Below are 14,594 nucleotides of genomic sequence, written 5' to 3'. Positions count from 1 at the left end.
ACGGTATAGTTTTCTCACTTTGTGCATTTGCGATCTCTCTCGTTGACATTCAAAGGCGATGTTGCAGTTGATTAGTAACACCCATCGACTGCTGTTCTCTAAAGAAAATTCGAAATGAAAGAGGATAACACGTTTTCGTAATAAATGCGTAAATAACGTGGCCGATAGCAGTTGTTAACTCGTTAAAAATAAAGACCGAGTGAAGTAAACGATATCTTCATTTTAATGGAATATACGGAAATTAAGTAAGAATGTGATACACCTCAAGATGTGGCAGAGTACAATTTTTTCGCGTGGAGGTTATTTCTCTACATGTGTTTCAAATATGTTTTCATGATAGGCTACATATACGGTTAGGTTAGGTGACGCTGTTTGAAGAAGAAAGCTGAGGCGTTTGCCACAGAAATCTCTGGAGTGATATCGTATTTTTCCGAATACAAGACTTTTTTTTTCTCAGAATCTCATGCGAAAACTCAAGGGTTGTTGCATTCGCGGCCTAACAGTAAGTTAAATGATACCACTGGCAACTACCGCGGTAACCACGCTGCTGCTTTTCACACGCGCACAGAACTCGTTGACAATAAACGACCGCCTCTTCACTACACATCGCTAGCCGCGACAACCGGTTGTGCCAGTACCTACTAATTAGTAGGTACTGGTTGTGCAGTGCCTGTGTGTTTCTCAAATCTGCAGAATGGCATCAAACCATGCAACCCTTCGAATTCTTCGAAAAGCCATGGCTACTCAGTGGCAGAGCCATAACGCGTCTATTGTACTTGACGCTTAGTAAAATTAAGGTTTATAGACAGCAGAAATATTTTCGATATGGATAGTCGTATTGTAAAGGTACGTGGAAAAGGTATTGCCGGCATATTTTCAACGGGTTCTAGCTGATATTTTGATGGCAATTTTAAGTTGATGTTTAACACTCGAAAATGTAAAATAATTGTGCAGCCGCAAGAAAATACGGCATAGGCCTAACTAAAGCCAGTATTTGGCGTTAGCGTGAAAACCAAGGGCTAAAAAAATGCGTACTGTACAAAAAAATGCATTCAGTGGTCCGCAACAAGGATGCTTTAAAGAAGTCGCAGATGAAATTGTGAGGTATGTGCACCAAAAACGCAAGGGCGGAATGGCCATACCGTGGCGCAATAAACTCGTTCGTTGACTTCCAACGTTCGCGATTAGGCCTATACGTCGCTAGCCGCTGAATTTGGCCGAACCCGACAAGCGAGACGTGCGTGTAGCGGTAGCTGGTTATATCTGACGCTGCGTAAAACTAACAGTTTTATAGACAGCAAGAATAATTTCCTGATGGATCGTTGTATTGTAGAGACGCATGGAATAGGTATTGCCGGAAAATTTTCAACGAGTTCTTTTCGGTATTATGATGCCAATATTAAGTTAATGGTCCTTAAACCCGCGAAAATAAAGAGTAATTTTGCAGCCACAAAGAAAAAAAAAAAACCAGCGTGACGAAAGTCAATGTCCGGCGTCTAAAAATAGTCTAAAAATGCGTAGGCCTAATGTACAACAAGGCATTCATATGATTTTATGAACTTCTTTTTGAGCCTGATTTAAATTTTTTGAAGGGAAAAGTGGGGTTCATCTTGGATTCGGAGAAATACGGTAGTATATTTTTTTCAAAATGAAATAAACACACTCTTTCACGTAGTATCGGATTACGAAAAATAACAAACAAGTAAGCCGTAATGTGGGTATCATCTGCGGAAACACAAGTTTTGAACAAAATGATTGCCGTTTCATACCGATTTTAATGTGCATGAAGGGTTTTCCAACTTTTATTTAAAAATCGGATATAACGACAATCCGCTTTAGCTAGTAAATTTTGCGCCGTTATGAATTCTCGCTATAACGGACTTCTACTGTATTTTCATTTGTAAAGTGGTACTCCAAAGCGTAAATTATATTCTCCCCTGAAAATATCCCTGTACGCTTTGTCACTGCATTGTACTGTAAGATTTTCTTTAAAGAGTTGGTAAAGCTTAGTACCATTTAAATTGGAACTCAGGCAGAGCTTTTCATTCTTACGTCTCGAGTAGTTGCTTTCTTGTCTTGGTAGCTTCTGAATGTGCTTTCTTATCAAATCTTTCACATTGTTCTGAAGTTTGTTTGGACGATTCTTATGCTGTATCTCTTCTGTCTTCAAAGGGAATGCCACATTTTATCTTCACTTGGAGCATTTGCAGACATCTAGCAGTAATTCTATATATCGTGCATACTGTTGTTTTTTTTTTTTTGTTTTTTTTTTTTTTTTTTTTTTTTTGCATACCTGAATTTGTTCTGCATTTTTCCTTAAAAAGTACTTAAATGTGCAGTGTCTGCGCGAAATGGCCTCATCGGTCTCCCTGCATTTGATATCTGCAATTTCAAAGCATGACGAAGCTAAATGTTGTGTTTGTTCATTGTAGTCTAAATTGTAGAATTCTTCAAACAGCATTCTGTTGTCCTCCAAACTCAGTTTCTACAAGGGTATTTACATTTACAGGTAGCAATCTGTAAAGAAAGCAGGACATATTTATATGCATATACAGTATACATAATGCTTTATATACATATATAATAGGTCAATAATAAAAGCTCTGATTATGCATTAAAATATAAGACATATGAATCTCCCATTAAACATGTTGACTTTCTTACATTGGCTTACGTTTTTGCACCCACCTGTTCAGCAGGATTTTCCCAGGCACTGATTTGTTATTGTGGGCTAAATATGGTTGCCCCGAATTTCGCTTGTATTTCTTTTCATTCCTCTTCCATTTACTATATTTAATTTTGCATTTTAGTCCCCTATTTATATCGTTCCACACACTAGGACTTAGCGACAAACGACTTTCCTCCTCCACTGATACGTTTCTGCACCCGCACGAACCGTGGCAAAATTTAAACAAAAGAAAAAAGGCACTTAATATACATGATTGCCAACATAACTTCCTACATGCCTCCCTCCAACCACATACATCGTTTATGCATGGAAACCCAGCATTCTAGAAAAGTGAGGTTACAAAGATTTTGCCAGCAGGTATTCAACTATTGAACCTGTTTTTAATATCATGCTTGTCAAGGCACCTGAATTTAGTTGTCATCTTCAGCTGTTTTCCTTCCAAAATAATGTGACCTGCTGGTAGTCTATCTTGCATAACCATCATCTAACTCTTCTCCTGACTTTGCTAGTTGCTTTACGTCGCACCAACACAGATAGGTCTTATGGCGACGATGGGACAGGGAAGGAAGCGGCCGTGGCCTTAATTAAGGTACAGCCCCAGCATTTGCCTGGAGTGAAAATGGGAAACCACGGAAAACCATCTTCAAGGTTGCCGACAGTGGAGTTCGAACCTACTATCTCCCGAATACTGGATACTGGCCGCACTTAAGCGACTGCAGCTATCGAGCTCGGTCTTCTCCTGACTAAAACTGTGGCTGTGGCCATACTCCTTGCCTACTGCTGTCCAGGCATAAACCTATTTTGTGTTTGATCTAAATGTTGAGGTACTGTAAACTATTGTTTTGTTTTTACTATTAATGCTGTATTTACAATTCACTGCCCACAAAAATTCACATTTTACAGTTACCCTATAACTGCATCAACATCATTATAATTTTTTTGTTTGCAATTTGTACAGGGAGTATAATTTAAGACTTCATACCAGAATACCGAGGAATAGGGAAGCAGAGACAGCGAGCGCTGTGCCTGCAAAAGTGAGCAGACGTAATCATCTCAAAGAAGTGGCATGATTACGCCTGTAAGATCTAAACAAAACTCAAAACTGATCTCACCAGTTATGTACATACTCAGGATAGATAGGTAAATAAATAAATTAATTAATTAATTAATTAATTAATTAATAAAATAAAATTAAATAAATAAATAAATAAATAAAGTAAGTTCGGATTTCTGATACCGTTGTGAACACTATTCATTAGCCAATTGCAAAATCTCAATTCTTGCAATGTAATCTGTAGACTATATGTTATGGACTGAATGAGACCAGTAAGATCGTAAATGTAATCATTTTGTTGCATTACATGCTGACAAAAGTGAAATACCAGTTTCCTTAGCTACTCTCCGAAGTGACTTATGTGGACTGACTTGCAGTGTTGCCTTTATGTCTTCTAACCTTTCCTGTGCGAGAGCTGTTCTCCTTCGCTGTTTTCTCTTGGTAGTTACAGAATCAGCACTATGCCCCTTCTGTATGTGTTGTTTCACAAAACGTTTTGATTGTACTGTCGAACCGGGAATCTGTCTGAGGAATTTTCAAAGGTAATGGTTTCTTCTTCTTCAGCAAGTAACATTCGACCAAAAATATTCTCTGAGCTGTAGTGTACTTACCCATCATGATAATGACCTTACGACACACCTTAAAAGTCCAATAGTTACTAGGGAACTGAGCAACAGAGTGAAGTATCTGCTGCGTCAGTTGCCAACACTTATTATCATGCCAAGCTTGACACAAGTCATATGGTGTTCGGTTAGCCAGTAACCAGAAGTGTGGAAGTCTCAAATGATACCCCACTCTACTACTCCTGAAGATGGCGTCAATGAAAGGAAGGTACGAGTCAATTTACAAGAAGCAAAAGAAGGAAAAAGAAAACGATGCACATCTTCAAAAGCAAAAGGATAGTTAAATAATAATTCTACAGTAACCTCTGCTGAGTCTACCTCTGATGAGTAAATTGAGCAAACGAATCCACTGGGATGCATGTGCTTTGGAAGAAAATATGCAACTTGAACCTTCACAGAACACACACCATTGCTACAATTGAAGCTAGGAGGAAATTTTTGTAAATATGTTTGTAAGTGAATAAAATAATGTGTTCACTTTATTAGATATAATTATAGTCCATTTACAATACCAGTAAATATATTCTGGTGTGTCTAAAGACAATGGGCTCCCAAAAGATTGAGTAAAACCATAAATACGCCTCTGACTACAAATAAGAGAAAAGCCCTTCTACAGGCTAAATGAACAACTATTGGCTATTACAAACAGATCTTCAATGCACTATTACTAAAAACAGTCAAACATATGAAAGTTCCCACTCATGTGGAACTCTCTTGTTCAGCAGCTGAATACTGTTTCACTAACTGTATTTCCTTCATAAGATTATAAAGTACAGTTTATAAAGCATGTGAAAATGAAATTAACTATCATTCCAGAATTATAATGGCCATAACAGAGATACATTAAGAATTTTATGAGCAGTAACTTACAATTTCCAATTTATTAAACACACTATCATTGCTGTCATCATCATCATCATCAAGAAAAGTACAGGGAAAGAAATGCTAAAAGCATTTGTAGAAAAGTCATTCTATGTTATATCAGATAAATTTGAGTGAAAAGTGACCCTGATCTTTTTATCTTTTTTAATCCATTCTATGACTGGAGAAAATGCTTCTATGCATTTCTCTGAAACTTGTTCTAAATCAAAATTTACAGCAAAGCATATGCAATGTAACAGGCCGTATTCCTAAGGCTAACTGTAAAAAGAAGCCAATGTGCCCTATTTGGAAGCTTATATTGTGCACTTATATCATATCTCTAGTATCATTATGTAATTTTAATTTTGATATTTCATTTTTATGACAGTCCATTGTGGGTTACTGTAGTCATGTCCTAGTTTGTGAACCATAGACCAGTGAAATTTTAAGAAGTATGACAGGAAAGACAAGAAAAAACAGAGTAAGAAATGAGGATGTCAGGAAGGAAATTAGAGTGGAAAAGCTTTATGACAGAATTGAGAAGGGTAAAGGAGGGAGGACATGAGAGAGTTGAGAAGGAACAATGGTGGATGGATAGAGGAAGATGGAAAGGTACCATGAACATCCCAACCCGGTAGGAGCTGGACGAGGGAAATGGATGACCATGATTATGAATAGATAAAATTATTGCATTAAATTAACTTACACTATTGAATGCAGTGTCTGTCAGGTAGGAGCAGCTCTGCAGGACCACGTTACATAGCAGTGTGGATCACAGTTGACAACAGTGTTCTCTTCACCATAATGTCAGCTGAAGAAAAATGTCAACACAGACCTTGATCACAATTAAAATAACATCTTGCATAATTAACTGTTTTTGTTGTTGTTGTTGTTTTTTTAGGCTAAATGGGGTGTATTCTAGCAGCAAACACAAAACAAACCTCTTGTTCATAAAGCATGTTAAGAGTCTAGACTTGCCAACATGACTGTATTGTATTATCAACTGGCAGACTCAAATAATTCAACCAATAATCATTTCTAAAAATATCCCTTGGGTTAACATTTTGAGTGAACCCTTCTCATAATTACTGTCCAGGATGGAAAACTGCAACGGACAAATTACTGGATGTAGTGACTTACTTGTAATTACTGTATGTATTTCAGAATATGGGCAGAAGCAAAGAGTATCCACACTTTTTCCTGAAAAGAGAACCAAATATTAAAACCTACAATTTGATTGAATAACAAATATCACAGTTTTATGGATAGAAACATGCTAGTTTTAGTAAAATTCTCACAAAATAGAACACCCTCTAGAAAATAATTTGCAGCACAATTGACAACATTCATCTGCATAGTTCTGATCACAAGATGAATTGGATGCAGGTTACTGAAACACTTATGTTAGTTCCTTCATACGTCAACAGAATTTTGCCATGACAGTGTAGCACAAATGTTCTTGATATACTGAATGCAATAATTCTTTATTTTGCTTCATTGCATTGACATTTAAAGCTAAAAAAATATTTGAAAAGAACAGTTCCATGCACTTCTCAAGCTGAAATGATTTTGAGCAAATGTAGAAAATATCTCCAATTTAAAGTAGGCCTATGGATTTATAGAATGTGGAATCCAACTGTAGTGTGTTGTATTGTGATCTGATCTATCTACCAAAAACGTGTAGCTATCTAAAATGATTTATTATATAGAAATGAAAAGTCTAACTGTTAAAAATAATCTTATTAAGTACATCCAGAGCAACTTTTCTTTGCTTCAGAATAAATATTACAAACATTAGCAAAGATGGGTAAGAAACACAATACTGTTGAAGATTCATCATTCCCTCTGGTATCAACAAGAGCTGGACTAAAGATGAACAGAAATTTAGAAACAATCCCCTTGTCAGATGATACGGTTGCAAGGCACATAAGTATTTCTGAAATGACCCAAAATGTCCAAAATGTTAGGGAAAAAATAAAATAAAAATGTAAAAGTAGTGAATTTACTGCTAATCAGGTTGATGAGACAGCTGAATTTTGTATATCAACCAGTGCATTAGGCTTCTCTGTCTGCTGGGATTCTCTTACACTAAAGGAGTAGACCATACAGCCAGTGACTCAACGCCGAACATCTGCCGGCAAAAATAACTCGACCCACTAAGGGGCCATTAGGTGGGGTGTGGTGGTCCCTTCAGGAGATGAAATCATGCTAGAAACCATCAATTTTAGGCTCAGTAGTCTAGTTTCATGAAATTTCTTTGAATTATTCCAAGCAGAGGTCCATGGGACTGTTGTTACCAGTATTAACATTAGGACAGGTGACAGATGAAACTGACAGTGGAGTCAGTGGTAGCACCCAGGTCTCATTTCACAAGAGCAATATGGCCTGATGGCAGTCGGCTGTAAAACTTCCGCCAAAAGAAAACTGACTATGGAAGAGAGAGAGAGGTGTGTAACACATTACCAAAGTTGAGGACAGGCATGTGGAATATTGGCACGCTCGCCGACTTCCCTGCGAGTAGAATACTTCCTGATATCTCCAAACTTTTGTAACAGGCAACTAAAAGAGGAACCTGTAGGGGCTTTTAACTTGTGAGTGTGGGTTGGCAACCACATGGCATAGCTTCCATTTACTTGTGCTAGTGTCCGGCTTCATGGCTAAATGGTTAGCATGCTGGCCTTTGGTCTCAGGGGTCCCGGGTTCGATTCCCGGTAGGGTCCAGAATTTTAACCATCATTGGTTAATTTCTCTGGCACGGGGACTGGGTGTATGTGTCGTCTTCATCAACATTTCATCCTCATCATGACGTGCAGGTCGCCTAAGGGAGTCAAATCGAAAGACCTGCAACTGGCGAGCCGAACATGTCCTCGGACACTCCCGGCACTAAAAGCCATACGCCATTTCATTTTTACTTGTGCTAGTTTGTTCATTTTAATCTTTCCTATCCTACTTCCCCCGGTCGACTCTTCTTCTCTTCAGACATTGATGGTATTAGTTTCTCAAGGCCCACGGAAGTCTTCCATTCTCCAAAGGATTAGACCTCTTCCATTTTCATTTCTGATTAATGAGAGGATGGATGACTATTTGTACTTTGTACATCCTAAATACTTGAAATGATCTACCTGTTCCAGCTTAGTATTCCTATTGTTATTTGGAGTTCTTGAATATCAACCTTATTTTTTGTAATCTATTTAATCATTGTCTTGCTGTTCCAAAGTTTTTCAATATTTCAATTATTTTTCTGCTAATTCTGGTGTCAGGTGTTATGATAAGTTGTCCAAAGAATGATGCATGTTTTTTTTCCTAATCATACTTAATACTGGTTCAATTTCTTTACAAACTGTCTTATATTATGCTATTCTCACTGTCCGTTAACTTGATATTGTTTACTTATGCATGTTCTAATTATTATTCTTTCTATCTTCAGTAGTTTGTCTATTTCATCTGTATTAGTAGTTTCAACAATTATTTCACTAGAGCAAGTTATTTCAGGCTGTGTGATTCTATAATTTCTCATCAAGTTATAATTTCCCTAAAAATACTTAATTGTATCAACAATTTTGATTTCTTGCCTTTTATTTTCCGGAATTTTTTTGCAGATAGCGAAGTGTTCAAAGTATTCAGACTGGCAGTAATGTCACTTAAAAATGCCAAGTCCACCACCCACTTAGGATCACGCAAAAGAACTTCGGGCTGCCCTTTCATGTCACAAAAGGTATCTATTGCATTCCGCAAGCAAAAAACACGATGAAGCACCTTCGCCTGGCTCAGCCATCGTACTTCTGCATGGTACGGGATATCCGGATACTCCGCTTTGATGTCATCCAAGAACTCTTTGAATTGACGGCGAGTCCATGGGAGTGAAGAAAATTTACCATTCACACAACTGTTCCCATTACGTCTTTAAGCTTGGCAACTTTTACACAGATTGCCTCCCGGTGTACCAAGCAATGGATTGCCGCCATTAGGGTACTACCGCTCTCAGCCAGTTTTAATTTTACATAGCTGAGGTACCCCGTGCGTACACCATGTAAAGCAGGAGTTCCATCCATCCTTACACTCGTCAACTGCTCCCATTTTAATCCCAATGACTCAAAAATACCTTCCACAGCTTGGAAAATATCGAAACAGGTAGTGGTATCTTTCAGGGCTACGAAGTCTAGGAAATCCTCGGTGACCTGAGATTGTCATCCACCCAACGAGCTGAGCTGTGTCCACAATGTTGGTTGATTCGTCAAGGGCGATGGAAAAGGATACAAAACTTTCTGCCTTCTCCATTAATTGCTGTTCCATATCAACGACCATATCGTCTATTCTGCGAGCCACAGTTTGAGGAGAAAGAGAGATTTTGCCAAATTTCTCAACTAGCTTCATGGGACAAAATTACATGCCGCCGCGTCCATTAGGCACTCCCTGATTAAATTCCCTTCCGTGAAGGGTTTCCCAGCTTTGGCAATATGCAGCGAACATTTGTACCTTGTTTGTTTTTATTTCTTACGTTCTTCCTGCGAATCGCATGCAACCGCTATTTCTGCAAGGGCTTCTGCTTAGGAAATTGGTTGTTTGAATACTGTGGATGTGTACGTTGGCACACTAGAACACAGTAAATCAGGCATTAAATTTTTCTCATTTTTTAAATTTTTACAGAAAATTAAACAGTGAATCAGGCATTAAATTTTTCTCATTTATTTTAATTTTTACAGAAAATTAAACAGCGCACAACTTTGTCTGTCAATGGAGCAACGTCCGTTAACAACAAAACAAAACAAGTGATGAACAAGAAGTGCATATAGTCTAGCCAACTGGATAGCAACTAGTGTTCTAGATGTCAACTAGTATTAAGAAGGTGGACCAATACATCTCTTAAAAAGTGTATTTTCAATTTATATGTCAATAAGGATCTAATCATGAAATTCATTACATGTAACACAGTCTACTACTCATGAGGCATCTGTCGGTAGTACATCAGCATGAGTAGGAATGTAAAATTATCCACCTTAAGTATTGATATGTGACATTATGTCCTGTTGGAAAGAAGATATTAAAGGTAGGCCCTACCGTACAATCATTTATTAATTGAGGAAAGAAAATTACCCCAAATAAGTTCAAGTTCTACATCAAAGCATAGATCTCATTTTATGTATGATCTAACATGTATTGGTAAAGTTAAAAGATAACGGTTATACAGTAGAATTCCATTAGTCCGGCATCCAACAGTCCGGAACGCCCGATGGTCCAGCACCATTCCAGGATTTTTTAATCTCTTAATAATGATCTCTCCTGAACAATTTGATGCATTATTTGTTCAAACCATTGGAAGAGTATATTTTATTATTTCAAAGTTAATAGTGCAAATGTATCTGATACAATCCAGTTGTTACGCAATGACTTACGTAAATATCTCTATCTCTGGAAATATTCAGTCTGGAAGGCTGTGTGCTACACTGAGTACTGGAAAGCCAACCATATGATAAAAAAACATTTCAAAAATTGAACGTATGGGCCACGTTCAAAAACGGATGGTAAGATGCCTTCAAAAATTGAAGCGGACAGAAGGAAAAGAGAAGTTGTAGGTGCAAAGACTCTAAATGGTAAAGGAAGACTTAAAGATAAAAACATCGATGAACTTCGGCATTATTATGGAATGACAATAAGAAACAACACGATTGATAAAAGGAGTGTGTTATTAAACTAATGATTCTGCTGATCAACATTTTACTGCAAAACACCGTATTACAGTTGTTTTCACTGTACACCTTAACCTATATCGTAGTAGGAGGTACCGCTCGATAATCCGGCATTTTCGGTAATCCGGCACCGGGCCGGTCCCGAACGTGCCGGACTATCGGACTTCTACTGTATGTCTAAACCCTGGAAATGACCAAAACTAGACAATAACTTATTTATGAGGAGTTAAATATCAGAGCAGACTTGCACTGTGTCTATAAAGATTTTACAATACAACACCTGTTGGCAGGTTTAGGAAGAATATTCCCAGGATATCCAGTAAAAGAGCAGGGGTCATTTTACTAATAGAGGTGCATGTTTAGTAAACGAGAAGAACATGTGAAGAAGAGCAGTTTGCTACAAGTCAATGTTCATTAGTACAAGTTCCATCCACAATCAAACACAGAATGTGCTGATCTCCAGGAGATACTTCTTTTCTGTAATTCAAGTTTTGTCCACTGTTGAACGTAGTAGAATGCACTCCAAGAATAATTTTGTCAGTAGACAGACCTAATCAGTCGGCAGCCTTGTGTAGTGTGCTGCGACATCATATGAGCTGCACCATATTGGATTCCTAACCTCTCTTTTGTATGCCCATTAGTAAAGTTTTACCAGGAAAGGTTTTCAACAATAAATTAATCTGTAAAAATGGAACACTATGAAATAATGATTCCATAAGTAGAGACTGAGAATATTTCTAAACGTAATTTTTTGAAATTGATTACAGCCATTCCATACTCCAATATATCCTTATTTCCAATCCATTCTACATATCACTATGTATTAACAATATAATGAAATAAAGTAATTGAAAATACTGTAAGTCTGTAAATACTGTATATGAAAGAATAATGTCAGTCCTACTGCCGAACTATATGTTGAGAGAAAACAAGAAAGGAGTGAAAGACTGACATATGACTCATAGTTTATATATCAATCAATCAATCAATCAATACTGATCTGCATTTAGGGCAGTCGCCCAGGTGGCAGATTCCCTATCTGTTGCTTTCCTAGCCTTTTCCGAAATGATTTCAAAGAAATTGGAAATTTATTGAACATCTCCCTTGGTAAGTTATTCCAATCCCTAACTCCCCTTCCTATAAATGAATATTTGCTCCAGTTTGTCCTCTTGAATTCCAACTTTATCTTCATATCGTGATCTTTCCTACTTTTATAAACGCCATTCAAACCTATTCGTCTACTAATGTCATTCCACGCCATCTCTCCACTGACAGCTCGGAACATACCACTTAGTCGAGCAGCTCTTCTTCTTTCTCTCAATTCTTCCCAACCCAAACATTGCAACATTTTTGTGACGGTACTCTTTTGTCGGAAATCACCCAGAACATATCGAGCTGCTTTTCTTTGGATTTTTTCCAGTTCTTGAATCAGGTAACCCTGGTGAGGGTCCCATACACTGGAACCATACTCTAGTTGGGGTCTTACCAGAGACTTATATGCACTCTCCTTTACATCCTTACTACAACCCTTAAACACCCATGTGTAGAGATCGGTACCCTTTATTTACAATCTCATTTATGTGATTACCCCAGTGAATATCTTTCCTTATATTAACACCTAGATACTTACAATGATCCCCAAAACGAACTTTCACCCCATCAACGCAGTAATTAAAACTGAGAGGACTTTTCCTATTTGTGAAACTCACAACCTGACTTTTAGCCCCGTTTATCAACATACCATTGCCTGCTGTCCATCTCACAACATTTTCGAGGTCACGTTGCAGTTGCTCACAATCTTGTAACTTATTTATCACTCTATAGAGAATAACATCATCCGCAAAAAGCCTTACCTCCGATTCCACTCCTTTACTCATATCATTTATATATATAAGAAAACATAAAGGTCCGATAACACTGCCCTGAGGAACTCCCCTCGTCTTTACAAAAGAATTCATAAAAATAAGTTTCTTCCAAGGAGTGTCTTATTTTTCACTCAACTGAAATGTGAAATAAAAGGTTTGAAAATGTACTTCCAAAATCAGTTATTGTGTACTGCAAGTTGTTCATTCCCATTATGAGACTGATATTACATAAAATAACAACAGTCAAGTAATTTTAAACTGCTGTAATTTGCTTATGGTAAGAAATATGTAAAGTAACTTGCCACAAGTAAGTTAGTTAAAATTTGGCAAAACAGGAATGAAGCAGAAGCTGGAAATGTATTTCAGAAAATCAGTGCTCATTTAGTGCCATATAATGTATGTTAACAAAATGAATCACTGTCCAGGACTTGAGTTAATAGGTCAGGAAGGGAACATTTATTGTCTATCAGATAAGAAAAATAAGTAGTTAGACATAAATATGACTAGTCTCGGAACAAAACTGTCTACGAGTTAGATATTTTCATTAAGTAGTCTGACACAAATATAGATAGCCTGGGAACAAAACTGTAAGTTACATGAGTTAGATAAGAAAAATTAGCCAGACATAAATATGGATAGTCTGGGTCATGTCTTTTTTTAAACTCCCTACATAGGACCTAGTGTATTCTACTATAGTGTATTCTAGAAAATCTGCATGTTTCCAGAACATCTAAGGTCAGGATTTTGGACGTAGCTTTAAGTGATATGTATTACACACGATAATTAAAAGCAGATAACATTTTTAGGATGACCGTACTTATTTATAACATTCCTGGGAATCTGACTACAGGTATAACCTGGGCGATTGTTATTAATGGCAATTAGTTTTAGTTATGTACAAAGAATGACTCAAAAACACATGAATTATAACAGTGACTTTCACAAAGCAAGGAAATTCCGATACATAAGTGCATCTAGGAAAAATAGGTAGCCTATGGGTTAATATATATACAGTATATATGCGAAAATATGACTGAGCTATGCACTGAGATGTCATCCATTAGTCTACTTGCCTACTTCTCTGTCCAAGGTTTTGATATCCAAGTACTATTTGTTGACACCACACGTTTAAGTGATCCATATCAGATGACAATCTATAAAATATCTTATTTCAAAGATTAAATCTAATATTCGCATACGCTGGAAAAATAAATCGCAAGTTTATCTATCACCTGTTAAAGCGACAACAGTATTACTGCACAAAAAGAGACATTTACATTACATAACAGAGTGCATCAGCCTAATTCACACAACACATAGCGCAACTGCAATCAAAACATCTATCCCAAGAGTACTGATCTATCCCTTTGACAACTTACAAACATACGCGTAAGTATTTCCAGAATTCCAACATATTCATTCAAGACCTCACTCTTCGCTGGAGAAATCTAGTACTATTACCAACATTAACTAATGAAATACGTTCGAGCTTGCAACTCTATTTATTTCAGTGTCAAGAAGTATTACTTTCGTATACTGACGATAGATTTTATTCAGACGTTGTTTTCAGTATTAAGATTATTATTTCATTGTAAATCTAATATATTTTCCTCAGAAGGGAACAGATTATTGTTCTTTTCTGTTTCGGGACAGAGCAATCAGTTGTGTAGGTATAGTATAATAATTACATTGTTGGCTAGGTTGTTAACATTCCCGACGATCAATAGACCTGCTGCAGAGCAGACTAATATGGTAATGTTATGAAGTGACGTTGAGTTATTGACATTACTGGAACCGGTATACACCCGTTATCTC

The 14,594-nt window shown here is 37.1% G+C and overlaps 1 protein-coding gene across 10 annotated transcripts in view; it reads right to left on the bottom strand.

Annotated features, from left to right (window-relative positions):
* LOC136881185 (ankyrin repeat domain-containing protein 11) overlaps positions 1-14,231 on the bottom strand; it is a 169,513-nt gene extending 155,282 nt beyond the window's left edge. For 9 of the 10 annotated variants that reach the window (XR_011018723.1, XR_011018722.1, XR_011018725.1 and 6 more), the window contains exons 1-3: positions 14,159-14,231; positions 6,368-6,427; positions 5,934-6,038 (exon numbers count right to left, since the gene is read on the bottom strand). The gene's annotated coding sequence lies outside the window, so the exon portion shown is untranslated. Of the gene's footprint in view, positions 1-5,933; positions 6,063-6,367; positions 6,428-14,158 lie in introns of all 10 variants that reach the window. The other variant, XR_010860991.2, reaches the window with a different exon arrangement.
* Between the last annotated feature and the right edge of the window lie 363 nt (positions 14,232-14,594).

This window comes from Anabrus simplex, chromosome 9 (genome assembly GCF_040414725.1).
Source record: "Anabrus simplex isolate iqAnaSimp1 chromosome 9, ASM4041472v1, whole genome shotgun sequence".
Classification (NCBI taxonomy): Eukaryota; Metazoa; Arthropoda; class Insecta; order Orthoptera; family Tettigoniidae; genus Anabrus; species Anabrus simplex.
Note: the sequence above shows the minus strand (reverse complement) of the source record. Positions and strands in the feature narration are given on the sequence as shown.